Here is an 18,223-nt window from a genome sequence, read left to right as displayed (position 1 = left end):
ACTCTACAAGCCAGATGAGAGTGGGGGCCAATATTCAACATTCTTAAAGAATTTTCAAGTCAGAATTTCATATCCAGCCAAAATAAGCTTCATAAGTGAAGGAGAAATAAAATCCTTTACAGATAAGCAAATGCTGAGAGATTTTGTCACCACCAGGCCTGCCCTACAAGAGATCCTGAAGGAAGCACTAAACATGGAAATGAACAACCGGTACCAGCCACTGCAAAAACATGCCAAATTGTAAAGCCCATTGATGCTAGGAAGAAACTGCATCAACTAATGAGCAAAATAACTAGCTAACATCATCATGAAAGATCAAATTCACACATAACAATATTACCTTAAATGTAAATGGGTTAAATGCCCCAGTTAATAGACACAGACTGGCAAATTGGATAAAAAGTCAAGACCCATCAGTTTGCTGTGTTCAGGAGACACATCTCACGTGCAGAAACACACAAAGGCTCAAAATAAAGGGATGGAGGAAGATCTACCAAGCAAATGGAAAGCCAAAAAATAAAAAAATAAAAAAACAGGGGTTGCAATCCTAGTCTCTGATAAAACAGACTTTAAACCAACAAAGATCAAAAGAAAGAAAGAAGGGAATTACATAATGGTAAAGGGATCAATTAAACAAGAAGAGCTAACTGCCCTAAATATATATGCACGCAATACAGGAGCACCCATATTCATAAAAAAAGTCCTTAGAGATCTACGAAGAGACAGACTCCCACACAATAACAATGGGAGATCTTAACACCCCACTGTCAACATTAGACAGATCAATGAGACAGAAAGTTAACAAGGATATCCAGGACTTGAACTCAGCTCTGTACCAAGCTGACCTAATAGACATCTACAGAACTCTCCACCCCAAATCAACAGAATATATGTTCTTCTCAGCACCACATCGCACTTATTCCAAAACTGACCACATAGTTGGAAGTAAAGCACTCCTCAGCAAATACAAAAGAACAGAAATCAAAACAAACTGTCTCTCAGACCACAGTGCAATCAAATTAGAACTTAGGATTAAGAAACTCACTCAAAACCAAACAACTACATGGAAACTGAACAACCTGCTCCTGAAAGACTGGATAAAGAACAAAATGAAGGCAGAAATAAAGATGTTCTTTGAAACCAATGAGAACAAAGACACAAAACACCAGAATCTCTGGGACACATTTAAAGCTGTGTGTAGAGGGAAATTTATAGCACTGAATGCCCACAAGAGAAAGCAGAAAAGATCTAAAATCGACACCCTAACATTACAATTAAAAGAACTAGAGAATCAAGAGCAAACACATTCAAAAGCTAGCAGAAGGCGAGAAATAACTAAGATCAGAGCAGAACTGAAGGAGATAGAGACACAAAAAAACGCTTCAAAAAGTCAGTGAATCCAGGAGCTGGTGTTTTGAAAAGATCAACAAAATTGATAGACTGCTAGCAGACTAATAAAGAAGAAAAGAGAGAAGAATCAAATAGATGCAACAAAAAATGATAAAGAGGATATAACCACCGACCCCACAGAAATACAAACTAACATCAGAGAATACTGTAAACACCTCTATGCAAATAAACTAGAAAATCTAGAAGAAATGGATAAATTCTGGGATGCATACACCCTCCCAAGACTAAACCAGGAAGAAGTTGAATCCCTCAATAGACCAAAAACAGGCTCTGATATTGAGGCAGCAATTAATAGCCTACCAATCAAAAAAAGTCCAGGACCAGAGGGATTCACAGCCAAATTCCACCAGAGGTACAAAGAGGAGCTGGTACTATTCCTTCTAAAACTATTCCAATCAATAGAAAAAGAGAGAATCCTCCCTAACTCATTTTATGAGGCCAGCATCATCCTGATACTAAAACCTGGCAGAGACACAACAAAAAAAGGGAATTTTAGACCAACATCCCTGATAAACATTGATGCAAAAATCCTCAATAAAATACTGGCAAACTGAATCCAGCAGCATATCAAAAAGTTTTCCACCATGATCAAGTGGGCTTCATCCCTGGGATGCAAGGCTGGTTCAACATATGCAAATCAATAAACATAATCCATCATATAAATAGAACCAAAGACAAAAACCACATGATTATCTCAATAGATGTAGAAAAGGCCTTTGACAAAATTCAACAGCCCTTCATGCTAAAAACTCTCAATAAACTAGGTATTGATGAGACATATCTCCAAATAGTAAGAGCTATTTATGACAAATCTACAGCCAATATCACACTGAATGGGCGCAAACTGGAAGCATTCTCTTTGAAAACTGGCACAAGACAGGGATGCTCTCTCTCATCACTCCTATTCAACATAGTGTAGGAAGTTCTGGACCAGGCAATCAGGCAGGAGAAAGAAATAAAGGGTATTCAATTAGGAAAAGAGGAAGTCAAATCGTCCTTGTTTGCAGATGACATGATTGTATATTTAGAAAACCCTATCATCTTAGCCCACAATTTCCTTAAGCAGATAAGCAACTTCAGCAAAGTCTCAGGATACAAAATCAATGTACAAAAATCACAAACATTCATATACACCAATAACAGACAAACAGAGAGCCAAATCATGAGTGAAATCCCATTCACAATTGCTTCAAAGAGAATAAAATACCTAGGAATACAACTTACAACTGATGTGAAGGACCTCTTCAAAGAGAACTACAAACCACTGCTCAGTGAAATAAGAGGACATAAACAAATGGAAGAACATTCCATGCTCATGCAAAGGAAGAATCAATGTTGTGAAAATGGCCATACTGCCCAAGGTAATTTATAGATTCAATGCTATCCCAATCAAGCTACCAATGACTTTCTTCACAGAATTGGAAAAAACTACTTTAAAGTTCATATGGAACCAAAAAAGAGCCTTCATTACCAAGTGATCCTAAGCAAAAAGAACAAAGCTGGGGGCATCATGCTACCTGACTTCAAACTATACTACAAGGCTATACTAGCCAAAACAGCATGGTACTGGTACCAAAACAGAGACATAGACCAATGGAACAGAACAGAGCCCTCAGAAATAATATCAAACATCTACAACCATCTGATCTTTGACAAGCCTGACAAAAACAAGAAATGGGGAAAGGATTCCCTATTTAATAAATGGTGCTGGGAAAACTGGCTAGCCATATGTAGAAAGGTGAAATTGGATCCCTTCCTTACACCTTATACAAAAATTAATTCAAGATAGATTAAAGACTTAAATGTCAGACCTAAAACCATAAAATCCCTAGAAGAAAACTTAGGCAATACTATTCAGGACATAGGCATGGGTAAGGACTTCACATCTAAAACACCAAAAGGAACAGAAACAAAAGCTAAAATTGAGAAATGGGATCTATTAAGCTGAATAACTTCTGCACAGCAAAGAAACTACCATCAGAGTGAACAGGCAACCTACAGAATGGGAGAAAATTTTTGCAATCTACCCATCTGACAAAGGGCTAATATCTGGAATCTACAAAGAGCTTACAGAAATTTACAAGAAAAAATCAAACAGCTCCATCAAAAACTGGGCAAAGGATATGAACAGACACTTCTCAAAAGAAGACATTTATGCAGCCAACAGACACATGAAAAAATGCTTATCATCACTGGCCATCAGAGAAATGCAAATCAAAACCGTAGTGAGATACCATCTCACACCTGTTAGAATGGCGATCATTAAAAAGTCAGGAAACAACAGGTGCTGTAGAAGGTATGGAGAAATAGGAACACCTTTACACTGTTGGTGGGACTGTAAACTAGTTCAACCATTGTAGAAGACAGTGTGGCAATTCCTCAAGGATCTAGAACTAGAAATACCATTTGACCCAGCCATCCCATTACTGGGTATATACCCAAAGGATTATAAATCATGCTACTATAAAGACACATGCATACGTATGTTTATTGAGGCACTATTCACAGTAGTGAAGACTTGGAACCAACCTAAATGTCCATCAATGATAGACTGGATTAGGAAAATGTGGCACATACACACCATGGAATACTATGCAGCCATAAAAAAGGATGAGTTCATGTCCTTTGTAGGGACATGGATGAAGCTAGAAACCATCATTCTCAGCAAACTATCGCAAGGACAGAAAACCAAACACCGCATGTTCTCACTCATAGGTGGGAACTGAACAATGAGGACACTTGGACACAGGTTAGGAAACATCACACACTGGGGCCTGTTGTGGGGTGGGGGAGGGTGGAGGGATAGCATAAGGAGAAATGCCTAATGTAAATGATGAGTTAATGGGTGCAGCACACCAACATGGCACATACATACATATGTAACAAACCTGCATATTGTGCACATGTACCCTAGAACTTAAAGTATAATAAAAAGAAATTCAAAAAATTAAAAAAAAGAAGTGGTTGAGCAGAATTTTTACCCAGATTGGAATGTAGAAAGTTTGCAAGAGCAAGAGACTGTCATTTATATCCTAACAGTAACAACAAACTAAAGATAAATTTAAAAATTATAATTTTTAAACGCAGAAAACCTGAGGATACAAATCAACTTTGTTTCAGGAAGAAATAAGCCCTTTCTAGGAAAGAAGGGTCTTATGGCTATTTTCATTTCCAGGGACATGGAAGAAAGATAATTAAGGACTCCAGAGGTAGGGCTAAGGAGAAACCAGCCTAACTTTTGACACACTTCAAATTCACACAACTGGGTAAGCCCGATGAATAGAAACCCCAAGGATCCACAATAATAAAGCAAATATGCATCCAATCTTCAAATATTTGTCATGATGCCTTAATCGAGTGCATAAGAAAAACACACTGAGGGCTGGTGGCAAAGGAGGAAAACAGAGCATTTCTGAGTATGCCTTCCCTGAATGAAAGTCAGCAGTTATCCAAAACAGGGCAGAAGAAAACTGAGTAAGATTCACCTTACCTTAAAGAGCACAGGGCTTGTCTGCCTATAAGACAGTGCCACACTCAAAGGCAGGGGATAAGGCAGGAGAGCTAGGTGAGATCCCACCTCCACAAGTTGCACGGGCCTTACTAACAGAACAGAAATAGCAGATGAAGCTTGGAAAAAGAAGAGTTAAGAGAGAACCGCTGCACTAAGGTGCATTTAGTCTTTACTGAAAGGGAAGGATAGGGCAGCAGAGTAGAGGGATTTCCCAAAGCACTGAAATCCAGGCAAGGGCTTCAGAGTGAAAACTCCCCGGGGACTCTAACAAGGCTGATTGCTGAGCTATAAAGCTGAGAGAGATCTCTTGTAGTTCAGAAGGTCAGTGGCTGACTGTGCAGCATAAAAATATGTACATCATCCCAGTGGTGTTCAAATCCTAAGCTCTGCTTAGGGAAAGTTCTGTTCTCACCATAAAACATTTTAAGTCAGTAGTAGGCTGAATCATTCTACAGCTGCAACAAAGGCCACACCCAGCTTAATTGGATATTAGAGTGAGTCAGCCTCATACTTAAGGTCTGAGAGAAAAATTGTATGACCTTTCTTGGGGTAAACATTATTCCTTCCAGGCTCTTTTCTTTTTTTTTCATACAATGTCTGGCTTACAAAAAAATAAAAATAAGTAACCAAGAAACAAATAAGCAGAAAAATAAGACCTATAACCTAGCATATAAAACAATCAATAGAAGCAGAACCACAGAAGACCCTGATGTTGGAATTAGCAGTCAAAAGTTTTAAAATAGCTATAATAAATATGTTTATAAATATCTAGTGAAAGTGGTGAACAATTTGCATAAATAAACAGAAAATTTCAAGTGGAAAGTAGATAAAAGAACTGAATGGAAACATAAATGATGAAAGATACAATATAAGACATAAAGAGTTTATTTGATGGACGTAACAGCAGACTGGACATAGTAAAAGACAAGATCAGTGAATATAAAGACAGTTTAATAAAAAATAACCAAACTGAAATACAAAGAAATAAAATAAATCAAATTACTGAGCAGAGAACTCACTGTATGCATGGATATTTTAAATAATATAACATATGGGAAATCCATGAAAGAGAGGAGAGAGAAAAAAATTAAACTTATAATAGCCAAGAATTTTCCAAAATTGACTAAAGACGTCAACCCTCAGGTCCAAGAAGTTTAGTGCACCTGAGGCAGAATAAGCATAAGTAAAATACACTTATACATCTCATAGTTAAAAGGCAGAAAATGAAAGATAAAAGAGAAAATCATAAAAACATTGAGAAGGGGTCAGAAAACTGTAGCTTGCAGGCTAGATGTATCTCAGAAACTGATTTTTTTAACAGCCCACGTGTAACTGAGTAGCCTAACTTCAAAATGCATTTTGGGTTTCTTTCTTGCTTTTAGCCTTGAAACATACTTTAACACTCTTGGTTTCCCTTCATTCCCATCAGACACACCTTTGCACTGCTAACTTATCTAATTTTATGCCTACTTAGAAGTTCCAGGGGCTAATCTTGAGACAAACTAGGCAAGGAGACCCAGCTGTGAAATTCTAGGGATTACCTGGAGGTGATTAGTCTACAGTCTGGCTGTTGTTAAGATGACACAGCCTGGACTCTTGGTGGACCATGACTTAAGAGAGCCACTGGAAGAAGACACACAGACCTTGTATCCAGCACCACTCCTGCATGCCTCTCATTCCAAGTTCCCCTTTTAAAATCCCTCTCTCCACACCAGGTGTGGTGGCTCATGCCTGTAATTCCAGCACTTTGGGAGGCCAAGGTGGGCCAATTGCTTGAGGCCAGGAGTTTGAGACCAGCCTGATCAACATGGTGAAACCCCATCTCTACTAAAAATACAAATAAAATTAATAAAAAATAAAATAAAATCCCTCTCTGTAACCTAAAGTTTAAAACGTTCTTTTCAGAGCATAAGCCTAGCCATTCCCCAACTGCTAACATTTGAATAAAGTTTTATTTTCACCATACTTTGCTTCTCATGTTTTTGGCCTCTGAGCAGCGAGCATGCAGACTTGCTTGGGGTTACAAATTTGGTGCCCGATGTGAGGACTGTGCATTTTGAGACCACTTGCCTGTCTTCCTGGTTTACAATGAGCTAGGCAATTAGCTGTGGCAGTGTTCCAGAAATTAACTGTTCAAGCTACCAGGTGGGGCAAAAGCCTCTTCTAAATGCCAGATGCTTGTGGCTAGCTGACCCTGTGGTTGGGGCTCTAGGGATTTTCCCAGGAGTTGATGAGATGCTTTTTTCTTGGGGAATCTCCCTTCACTTCCCATCATGACACCAGCTGTCTACCACGCTTCGCTGCTGCAAGGAAAGTGACATCTGAAAAGTCACTGAACTTCAGAACTGGGTAGGTCAACCAGAGGGCATCCAGAAACCCTCTGTCTCCTCTGCATTGTGTCACGGGCTGTGCTCTGGACCTAGCTGCTTGTGACACTGTCTGGGTGTGTACACCATCTGTGGCACCACTTGGACTCTCCTCTGTTTGGACTTAGTTGCTCATGGGGCTTTCTGAGGCTTTAGAGTTTTTACCTAGTCCCCTTGGTAGGGATCAGTTTGAGAGCAGGCTGTCTGAATATATATAGCTGTATGTGTGTGGCATCTATATTTGGGCCCTTATCTCTCTGCCTCATCCTCTGTTTCTCTCCTTCCTCTTGAAGGTGACACACACAGCCTCTGCTCAATCCTGGAATCTGGACTTGAAGGGAAATGACTTCCATCTCCCTGTCTTTTGGTTTAGTTGTCCTTCCTGGGACCCCAGAGTACTTCTTACAACTATGCCAGACCTTGTCGGGGAGGAAGGCATCAGAACGCTTTGGCAGATTTTTCTAAGCGGGCCTGTCTCTCTGCTTGTGTTTCTCAATGCTGTTTATGTGAGGAAAAGATTGAAAACACCTGGCTTAAATCCTTGAACAGCCCCAACTCCAATCCTTTAATCCTTTTTGTCTTCCTGGTTCATCATCTTATTAGCTGTCATTCTGCTACTGTTTACCAGGGTGGTGAATGCAGCAGAACCTGGGTTTGGGGAAAGGTTGATGTATCAAAATAAGCTGTGCTAGTTATTGCCACTCACCAGTCTGCTCAGGGAGCTCATTCTTTGACATCCTTGGCTGTCAGCTGTATGGTGAGATTTGCACAAACATGCCTATTGGCATTGTGCATGATGCTATATAAACTGGAAGTGAAAGTTTGGGAGAATCCATCTGACTCCTGGTGATCTAGTTACACAAGACAACTGGTACAGGTGCAGAAGTAAGAGAGAAACCAGACGTTGTCATTGTAGATTGGGTTGACAGAGACAATTGGTATAGGTGCAAAAACAGAACTAAGATGGGTGGCAAAGTGCCAATCCATTCTGGGAGTCTCCTGGGAGATATCTTGGGTAACTAGAGGGCCTGTAGCTATGAACCCATGATGAAGAGAAAAATGATGTTTTCGGTGCAATACTGTTTGGACTCAGTATACAAAGTCCGGTTGTACTGTTGGTCTCTAAACAGAAGTACTCAATCCTGCACTCAAATCCAATTCGAATTGTTTTGTCAGAGGTCTGGAAAATGGGAGGAAATGCCTTATTTCTAGGTTTTCATGCTGTTGCATAATCAGGACTCTGGCCAGGATGGGACATCAACTGTTGGCTACATAAAGGGAGGGAAAAGGGCCCTTCCCAACCGACAGCCAGACCCAAAAGGAAAGAGATGAGGAAGATATAGGCCTTTTTAATGCCTTAAATTTGGCCATTCCAATGGACCCAGATGCTATGGCTGCAACTGATCCAGCAGCCATTCTGCCTGCAGTGACCCAGCTGTACTGGCTCTAGTGGTTCCTCCAGGAGCTGCTCAAGTATTCATGCCCATGGCCACTGTGCCACCCCCTCCCATGGTTGCACCAGCAGCAGCTGTTCTTTTGGTGGCTGTCTCAGCTGTGTCAGCACTGTCATATGAGGTACCAGACCTAGGGAAAGGGGCTGATTCTCCACCTCAGTATGATAAGGGATTTAGAATGGTCTTTCCTTCTGAGGCATGGCAGGATACCAACTTTGAACAGGGAAAATCCATGACCAGAGCAAGGCAAATACCCACTTAGATGGATGTCCATAGGCATCTTGGACCCACTGGATGTAACTGGATTTGCATCCCATTCTCAACGTCCAAAGTAATAAACTGGAAAAGCTCCCACCCACTTTTACAGAGAGAATCCTCAGAAAATGACTGATCTTGTTGAATTTATCTTCGCCACCCATCTGCCTATCTAGTCAGATGTTTGATCTCTTTTAACTATGCTCCTTACTTCAGATGAGAGAAAGCTGGTCGTAGATAAGGCAAATGAGGAGGCTTGGTGTTTTCACAAAGCAAATCCAAATGGTACTCTCAACCCACCAAGGGTCGTTCTAGCCATGAACCCTAATTGGCATCCCAATGAAAAGGGGGAGTGGTAGCTCACACCTGTAATCCCAGCACTTTGGGAGACCGAGGTGGGTGGATCACTTGAGGTCAGGAGTTCGAAACTAGCCTGACCAACATGGTGAAACCCCATCTCTACTAAAAATATAAAAATTAGTCGGGTGTGATGGTGCATCCCTGTAATCCCAGCTACTCTGGAGGCTGAGGCAGGAGAATCACTTGAACCCAGGAGGTGGAGGTTGCAGTGAGCTGAGACTGTTCCATTGCACTCTAGCCTGGGCAACAAGAGCAAAAATCTGTCTGGAAAAAAAAATGGTGGAGGCAGGAGGGGAAAGAGCCTGACTAGGACATTACTAAACATGCATTCTGATAATGACTAAGAAGGGGGTTACCAAAGCAGAAGACCTAAAGGAAGTTCAAGCAGTCACCCAAAAAGCAAACAAGGACACCTCTGAATTCTTGGAACATATTTACCAAGCCTTCCATAGATATAATCATAGACATGAAGAACCCTGAGAATTCAAGGATGATAAACATGACTTTCATACCACAGAGCACCCCTGATATAAAGGTAAAGCTAGAGAAGTCAGAGATTGCCTGAGGAATGAACCTTTCTCAGATGGTTGATATTGCTTTCAAAGGATAATTGCTTTCAAAGGATACAATAGCAGGAAGCTGAAAAAGCAAAAACCAACCACAGTATATATGGAGACAATAAGGAAACCTCCAAGTCAGAAGAAGAAAAAAAGTTTGGGAGAGACTCTGGGCTGCAATTTTTGTGGCTATTTCTGGGAAGAGGATCATTGGAAGGCTGATTGCCCCCCAGAAAGGGGACTCAACAGCCAGAAAAAGGAGGAGCTCACTTAGGAAAAAGCCCATCGGCAAAGGGTGGAACAGTGCTATGGCTCCAGCAGTAGAAAGGGGTACCCAGAGGCTCCCCTAAATTTCTCAGAGCCAATTAAAATTTCCCCACCGTAGTTCTGGGTACAACTGACAGTGGGGAAGAAATGGATTGATTTTGTTGTTTTTGTTGTTGTTGTTAACTGGGGTGTGACTTACTCAATTCTTAACACCCCAGAAGAAGGAGCACAGAGGTGACTTTACCTGTGACAGGAGTTATAGGGAGAATACAGTAAAAAACTTTCTTACAGCCTTTAGAATGTCAATTGGGAAACCTGGAATTGACACACAGTTTCCTCTATATGCCAGAATGCCCCATACCTCTATTGGGATAAGACCTGCTATGTAAGTTAAATGCTCGAGTGACTTTTTCCTAGAAAAATAGCAGTTACACCTGCAGGTCCCAGGTGAGAATGCACTGTGACTTGCAGATGCTGCTCACTTACCCTGAGAGGAAAGAGAAAGAGAGCTTTCCTCTAGAGGTCTGAAAGAGACTGATAAGACCCCAGACAAGCTAAAAATGCAAAACGGGTACATATAGAAATAAAAGAGGGAGCTAAAATACCTTGGAAAAACAATATATTTTGAAAAAGGAAGACTTACAAGGGATTCAACCTGTTTCACAAAAGTTTCTGGAGAATGGACGAATTCATCCTTGCAGCTCCCCATATAACACTACACTCTGCCTATAAGAAAGCCTTACTTGGCCGGGTGCAGTGGCTCACGCCTGTAATCCTAGCACTTTAGGAAGCTGAGGTGGGCAGATCCTGAGGTCAGGAGTTCAAGACCAGCATGACCAACACGGAGAAACCTGCTCTCTACTAAAAATACAAAATTAGCCGGGCGTGGTGGCACATGCCTGTAATCCCAGCTACTCAGGAGGCTGAGGCAGGAGAATCACTTGAACCTGGGAGGTGGAGGTTGCAGTGACCCAAGATCATGCCATTGCACTCCAGCCTAGGCAACAAGAGCAAAAGAAAAAAATAAATAAATAAAACTCCATCTCAAAAAAACACCTCACTCAAACAAATATTGGTTTGCTCACGACTTAGGGGCTATTAACAAAATCATCCAAGACATCTTGCCTACATACACTTTATTAACTGCTATACTTTGGAACCTTAGGTGGTTTTCAGTGTTACACTGAAAAGATGCCTTTTCTGCATTCCAGTTGAAGAAAAGGGCTAGATGATATTTGCCTTTGAGTGGAGAGGCCCAGAGACAAAAACAACCTTCCAATACTGTTGGACAGTGTTACCTCAAGGATTCAAATGTTCACCCACTATTTTGGGGGATATACTGGAAAATGATGCGAGATGCATACAATTAGATGAGGGAGTTCTGCTTCAGTACCTAGATGACTTGCTGAAAGCCAGCCCCAACTATGATAAATGCCTGTCCAAAACCTTCCTAGTTCTAAACCACCTGACAATGTGCAGATATATATACTCAAATGCCCAAGGCCAGTGGAAGTTCCAGGCTCCTTCTGGTGTTTGTAGACACCTTCTCACTATGGGTTGACGCATACCCCACTAAGTCTGAAGGAGTCACTGAAGTAGTCAAAGCTTTGCGAAAAGAAATAATTCTCAGATTTGAACTTCCACATTTTATACAGAGTGACCATGGCCCTTATTTTATTTCAGCAGTTACCCAAAAGGTAAGTCAAGCATTGCAGATCAAATGGAGGTTACATTTGTCATGAGACCAGTCAATGGGATCGATGGAGAAGACGAATCATATCATCGAGAAGACGGTGGCAAAACTCTGCCAGGGAACATTTAAGCTGGGATAAAGTTTTGCCCACTGCCTTGCTCTGCGTCAGAGTAGCACCTTGAAACTGGCTTGGATTAAGCCCTTTTGAAATTATTTACAGGAGACCCTTCCAGAGTCTCTTACCAGGAGTCCAGCCTTTGGGTTTCTTTTTCTTTTTTTTTTTTTTTTTTTTTTTTTTGAGACGGAGTCTCGCTCTGCCACCCAGGCTGGAGTGCAGTGGCCGGATCTCAGCTCACTGCAAGCTCCGCCTCCCGGGTTCACGCCATTATCCTGCCTCGGCCTCCCGAGTAGCTGGAACTACAGGCGCCCGCCACGTCTCCCGGCTAGTTTTTTGTAATTTTTTTTTAGTAGAGACGGGGTTTCACCGTGTTAGCCAGGATGGTCTCGATCTCCTGACCTCGTGATCCGCCCATCTCGGCCTCCCAAAGTGCTGGGATTACAGGCTTGAGCCACCGCGCCCGGCGCCTTTGGGTTTCTTAAATGAGTTCAGAGTGGAGCAATATGTGAAACAATTAGGACAAATAATGCTAACACTTTCATATACAGTGTGGTTGATATTCTTCTCCTTGTCCTCTTTGACTTCTGTGGATTTTGCTGCTGGTGTACACTTTACATAGGGATACATGACAGACTGTCTCAAAAATAAATAAAACGTCTGCACGCCACAATGCTCCAAGAAGTTTCTGCTATGAGTCCGGGAACCTGGGAATATTTCTAACTCCAAGGAAATAGATTTCATTCTAGTATTCCCTACCTACACCCCTTTTCAACAAGAGGTAGACAAACTGACTCTGCCACCCACTTTCCATAGAAATGTAATAGAATTTGAAAGTGTGGACTTATAATCGAGTAGCCTAGCTTCAAAATGCATTTTGAAACTGTTTTCCTTTCTTGATTTTAGCATTGAAACATACTTTAAAAACTCTTTGCTCCCCTCCCTTCCCACCAGACACTCCCTTGTACTGCTAGTTTATCTAATTTCATGGTTAATCAGAAGTTTCAGGGACTAATCTTGAGACAAACCAGGTATAGAGACCCAGCTGCAAAATTCCGGAGATTACCTCAAGGTGGTTAGTCTACAATCTTGCCATTGCTGAGATGACACCAGCCTGTGCCCCAGGGGGACCATGACTCAAGATAGCCACTGGAATAAGACATGCAGACCTTGTACCCAGCACTGCTCCTTCACGCTTCTCACTCCACGTTCCCCTTTTTGAGTCCCTCTCCCTAGCCTGATGTTTGCAACGGCCTTTTAAGGGAATAAGCCTGGCTGTTTCCCAACTGCTAGCATTTGAATATAGTTGCTTCGTTTCACCACACCTTGCTTCTTGAGTTTTTGGCTTCTGAGCAGTGGGCAGCTGAACTTGCGTGTGGTTACACATGGTTTAATAATTTTTTAATATCAATATTATATAAATATTTACTTAATAGTCTCAATTTTTTTATGTTAGCCAATTACAGTAAAAAGTTTGGCAATTGAAGATCTAGAAAAATAAGAAGTAATATGTTTGAGGGAGCAATATTAAAAAGGTTAGTAGAATTCTCATAAAGATAAGGCTAGGGTCAATGGATAAACATCTTTAAATTGCTGAAGAAGGAAAAAATATAACTGTCAACGAAGCTCTGAGATTTTTATTCTGCTTTGGCATTCATTGCCATTTACCCAATTTGGTGTTGTGGAGTGCGTAGAAGTCAATATGTGGGATATTGTGATAATTGATCTTAGGAAGATTTAGCTAAACAGTGACAAACATAAGATCAATAGTTGAATTAAACAATAACAAAAAATGCCCACAAAGAAATTAGGGGAGATACGCTTTACAGTAACATGTGAAAAAGAGGCAGTGCTTTGTAAGTCAGGTCACTCCGCGTTTATTCCCATCACTGGCTGAGCTGCTGCTAGCAATGCATATGGTGAATACAACATTAGACTGAAGTCAAGAGGTAGATATAGAATTAAGTCATACTTCTACCTCTTCGTGTTTTTATGACAATTTCTGTCAGTTGTGGTACGCTGCCCTGTAAAGTAGAGTTAAAAAATGGCCCCCCACCCCAATCTTACATGGTGGATTTGCAAATCAAGGGAATGAGAGTGAAATGAGCAACTGAAAGGGTCTTTGAATATTTCCAAAATGAAGGTTAAAATATTACTAGAAAAACAAAACAACCAAAATGCCTATCACCAATAAAAATTAATAAGTGCATTCTTGTGCTCCATGGATATAATTATAGAAAAGGGGAGGTGATGATTTTTCTCTACTCTGTCCTGGTAAGACCACTCCAGAAATGTTGAGTTTTTGAATGTTGCACATCAAGAGAGAAATGGACTTACAGGCATACCTTCAGAAGGTATTGTTGAGTAGAATTCCAAAATTCTTAGATGTAGAACATTTGAAAGAATGGGGAATTGTTTCTAAGTGAGTAGTAACCTTGAAGAAAAGAGGTTCAGGGATTCTAAGAGACAAAATGGAAAAGCATGGAGTTTTTCCATTCAAATCTGTGTAAACCCTCACATTTGGAATCTTGGCTGAGACACATCTTGTGGTATGGCCGTGGTAAAACTGACTAAGCCTCTTGAATCTCAGTTTTGGCATTTGTTAAATGGAAATAATATTAACTAATTTATCATGCCTTTGAGAAGATTCAGTGATACTATGTAAGATAATAAACATACAGGCTGCTTTTAATATAGAACTTTAAAATAACGGATATAGAATAATTTTGATTACTTATTACTTATAAAGCACTTTAAACCATTGAAAGTTATATAGAAATGGAATTGATGCTTTCTTTGGTGGAGGAATTCAACTATAAGCTTGACAGAGGGTATTCAAATGTCATTGGATGTGTTTGTACTATATGAAGCTTAAGTTAGGGCTTTCCAATCTTCAGGTCTTATTTGGACAGTATCAATAAATATCACTATGCATCAGTTTGTCAACTTTATTTTATTATCATGCAGAGCTTATGTGTATCTATACATAAGATGAGTAGGGGTCAATAATAGAAAGTGTCAGGATAGATTTCTGTACAAGCCTGGTCAGAAGAGCAGAGTAGACTGAGAAGATAAGAGGCTGAAACAGGCTCTTTTACTGGATGTCAATCAAAATCATTGTTCTTTTCCTCTAAATTTCATAGGTTTTCATAATAACAAAAGGTTCTCATTTTAAGAGCAGAAAAGTTCCATAGATCTTTGTGGAAAGTTTTTAAGACTTTACTAAATATCAAATGAGCTTTTGGAGTTCTCTAATAAATGCCAGGAGTTTTATATTCTTTGAACTAAGATACAGGAAACATTATGCTTCATGGTAGCTCTGTACACATTTTATTTATGAAAGAAACAAAACAAACAACAGAAGAAAGGTCTGCAAATATGACTAGAAATTGTCAGACTTGTAGACATGTTGTTCTTTGTCTCATGCTTTGATAATATATGGAAGACTGGCTTAAAGGAAAGTTCTCTGTTTAGTATTATATCAGCAACAATGACTGAACTACAAAGGAATGCATAAGGAGGAAGGAATGCATAAGGAGGAAGGCTCTTAATGGAACATTTGAAGGCTATTTGATAGATCTACCTGGAGAAGGAAAATACATTCTGGCAAAAGAGATATTGCGATTATCACGGGCCTGCCAGGAGACTTTTTTCCCCTGAGAAGTTAATGGTTTTCTCTGACTGAGAGTCCTAATTTTGCATGTTGATTAAATTAGAATCTACACGACAGAGTTTTGTTGACATGATTTGTTTTTACCTGTCCTGATTTAGCCGTATTTTCTTTCCCTATTTACAGCTGCACAGATGCTGAAAAAAATGAGGCCTAAAATTTTGGGTGTAATCTAAGGCTCACCTCTAGATTCAAAGATTAATTTGGGGCCATCTGTAGTCAAAACACTTACATTAGGATAACATTGACTTTTTTCATTGTTTTACTACTTTCTGTTACTTTTTATTTTATTTTATTTTATTTTGAGACAGGTCTTGCTTTATATTTGTCGCCCAGACTGGAGTGCAGTGGCATGATCTTGGCTCACTTCAACCTCTGTCTCCTGGGTTCACGCGACTCCCCCACTTAAGCCTCCTAAGTAGTTGGGGTGCAGAACACCACGCCTGGCTAATTTATTTTATTTTACTTTTTGTACAGACAGGGTCTCTTCACATTGCTCAGGCTGGTCTTGAACTCCTGGACTCAAGCAATCCACCTGTCTTGGCCTCCCAAATTCCTGGGATTGCAGGTGTGAGCCACTGTGCCTGGCCATTATTTAATAGTCTATATGATGAAAGAAAACGCCACAAAAATGTCCAGCCATTTTTCCATGTCTTCTCCCCCATTCCTTCCCTACCTTCTCAACCCAATCCCATTTCCATGTCTGTTTTGGCTCATGGGGAATAGCTTTCTAGGAATTGAGAAACGAATCTGCCCATGACTCATATTCTTTGCACCTGCCTCGGTGCCTGGCTCGCTGCTGCCTTTGCCCTCAGCAAAAAGATTTTTTGGAGAACTTCATTCAGGTCAGGTCAGCTCCTCAGGAAAACAGACCTACACCTGAATTCGGGTCATCTTCATTTTTAATCTGAACTTACCTACTGCTGTCATTTTTTCATCTGCTTTTATAAACTGATCCCCCTACCCGAAAAGTGGTGTCGCTTTATTGTTTTTGTTGTTGTTTTGGATTTTTCTTTTTTCTGTGTGCGCGCGTGTGTGTGTGTGTGTGTGTGTATGTGTGAGACAGGGTCTCTCTCTGTCACCCAGGCTGGATTGCAGTAGAGTGGTTTTGGCTCACTGCAACCTCCTCCTCCCAGGTTCACATGATTCTAGTGCATCAGCACGCCAGGATGATTTTGTTTGTTTGTTTGCTTTTAGTAGAGACTGGTTTTCACCATGTTGGCCAGACTGCTCTCAAACTCTTGGCCTCAAATGATCGACCTACCTTGGCTTCCTAAAGTGCTGAGATTATAGGCATGAGACGCCATGCCTGGATAATTTCTTTTACTCTTTGAAGTGCTTTTTCTCCTGTCTCAGTCATCACACTTTTAATTTATTTTTAATAGCTTTATTAAGATATAATTGACAAACCATACAATTTGACCATTTAAAGTGTACAATTCAATGGCTTTTTGTATATTCAAAGTTATGCATCTATCACCATAATCAATTTTGGAACATCTTTGTTACTTCAAAACACACACACACACACACGCGTGGCACACACACACACACACACACACACACTTAATCACTATTTTCCAAGCCCCAGCCTTTCAGTCCTAGGCAACCATTAGTCTATTTTCTGTTCCCATATTTTTTCCTATTCTGGATGTTTCACATAAATGGAATCATACAATTTGTGGTCCTTTGTGACTGGCTTCTTTTTTATTTTTCTTTTTGAGATGGAGTTTTGCTCTTTTTGCCCAGGCTGGAGTGCACTGGTATGGTCTTGGCTCACTGCAACCTCAGCCTCCCAGTTCAAGCGGTTCTCCTGGCCTCAGCCTCCCGAGTAGCTAGGATTACAAGGCATCTGCCACCATGCCTGGATAATTTTTGTATTTTTACTAGAGATGAGGTTTCACCATGTTGACCAGGCTGGTCTCAAACTCCTGACCTCAGGTAATCTGCCCACCTCGGTCTCCCAAAGTACTGGGATTGCAGGTGTGAGCCACCTTGCCCAGCTGCTTCTTTGGCTGGTGATAATGTTTTCAAGGTTCATACAGGTTGTAGCATGTATCAGTATTTCATTTATCAAATTGCCAAAAAATATTTATCCCTTTATCTGTTGTTAGACATTTTTTGGCTATTATGAATAATGCTGCTATGAACATTTGTGTACAGGTTATTGTAAAGATGTGTTTTAATTTCTCTTGGTTATGTAATAACCAGAAGTGGAATTACTATGTCATATGGTAAGTCTATTTAACTTTTTGATGACTTGCCAAATTGTTTTCCAAAGTGGATACACTGTTCTATATCTAGCAATATGTGAGGGTTTCTGTTTCTCCACACTGTCACTAACACTTGTTATTATCTGTCTCTTGGCTTATAGCCTTCCTAGTGGATGTGAAATGGTATTTCATTGTGATTTTGATTTGCATTTATTTAATGGTTAATGATGTTGAGTATCTTTTCACAGCTTATTAGCCGTTTGTATATCTTCTTTGGGAAAAATGTTACAATATGCCTACTATGTTTTAGGTTATTTGCCTTTTTATTATTGAGTTGTAATTGTTCTTTACT

This window comes from Macaca nemestrina, chromosome 19, assembly GCF_043159975.1.
Source record: "Macaca nemestrina isolate mMacNem1 chromosome 19, mMacNem.hap1, whole genome shotgun sequence".
Classification (NCBI taxonomy): Eukaryota; Metazoa; Chordata; class Mammalia; order Primates; family Cercopithecidae; genus Macaca; species Macaca nemestrina.
Note: the sequence above shows the minus strand (reverse complement) of the source record.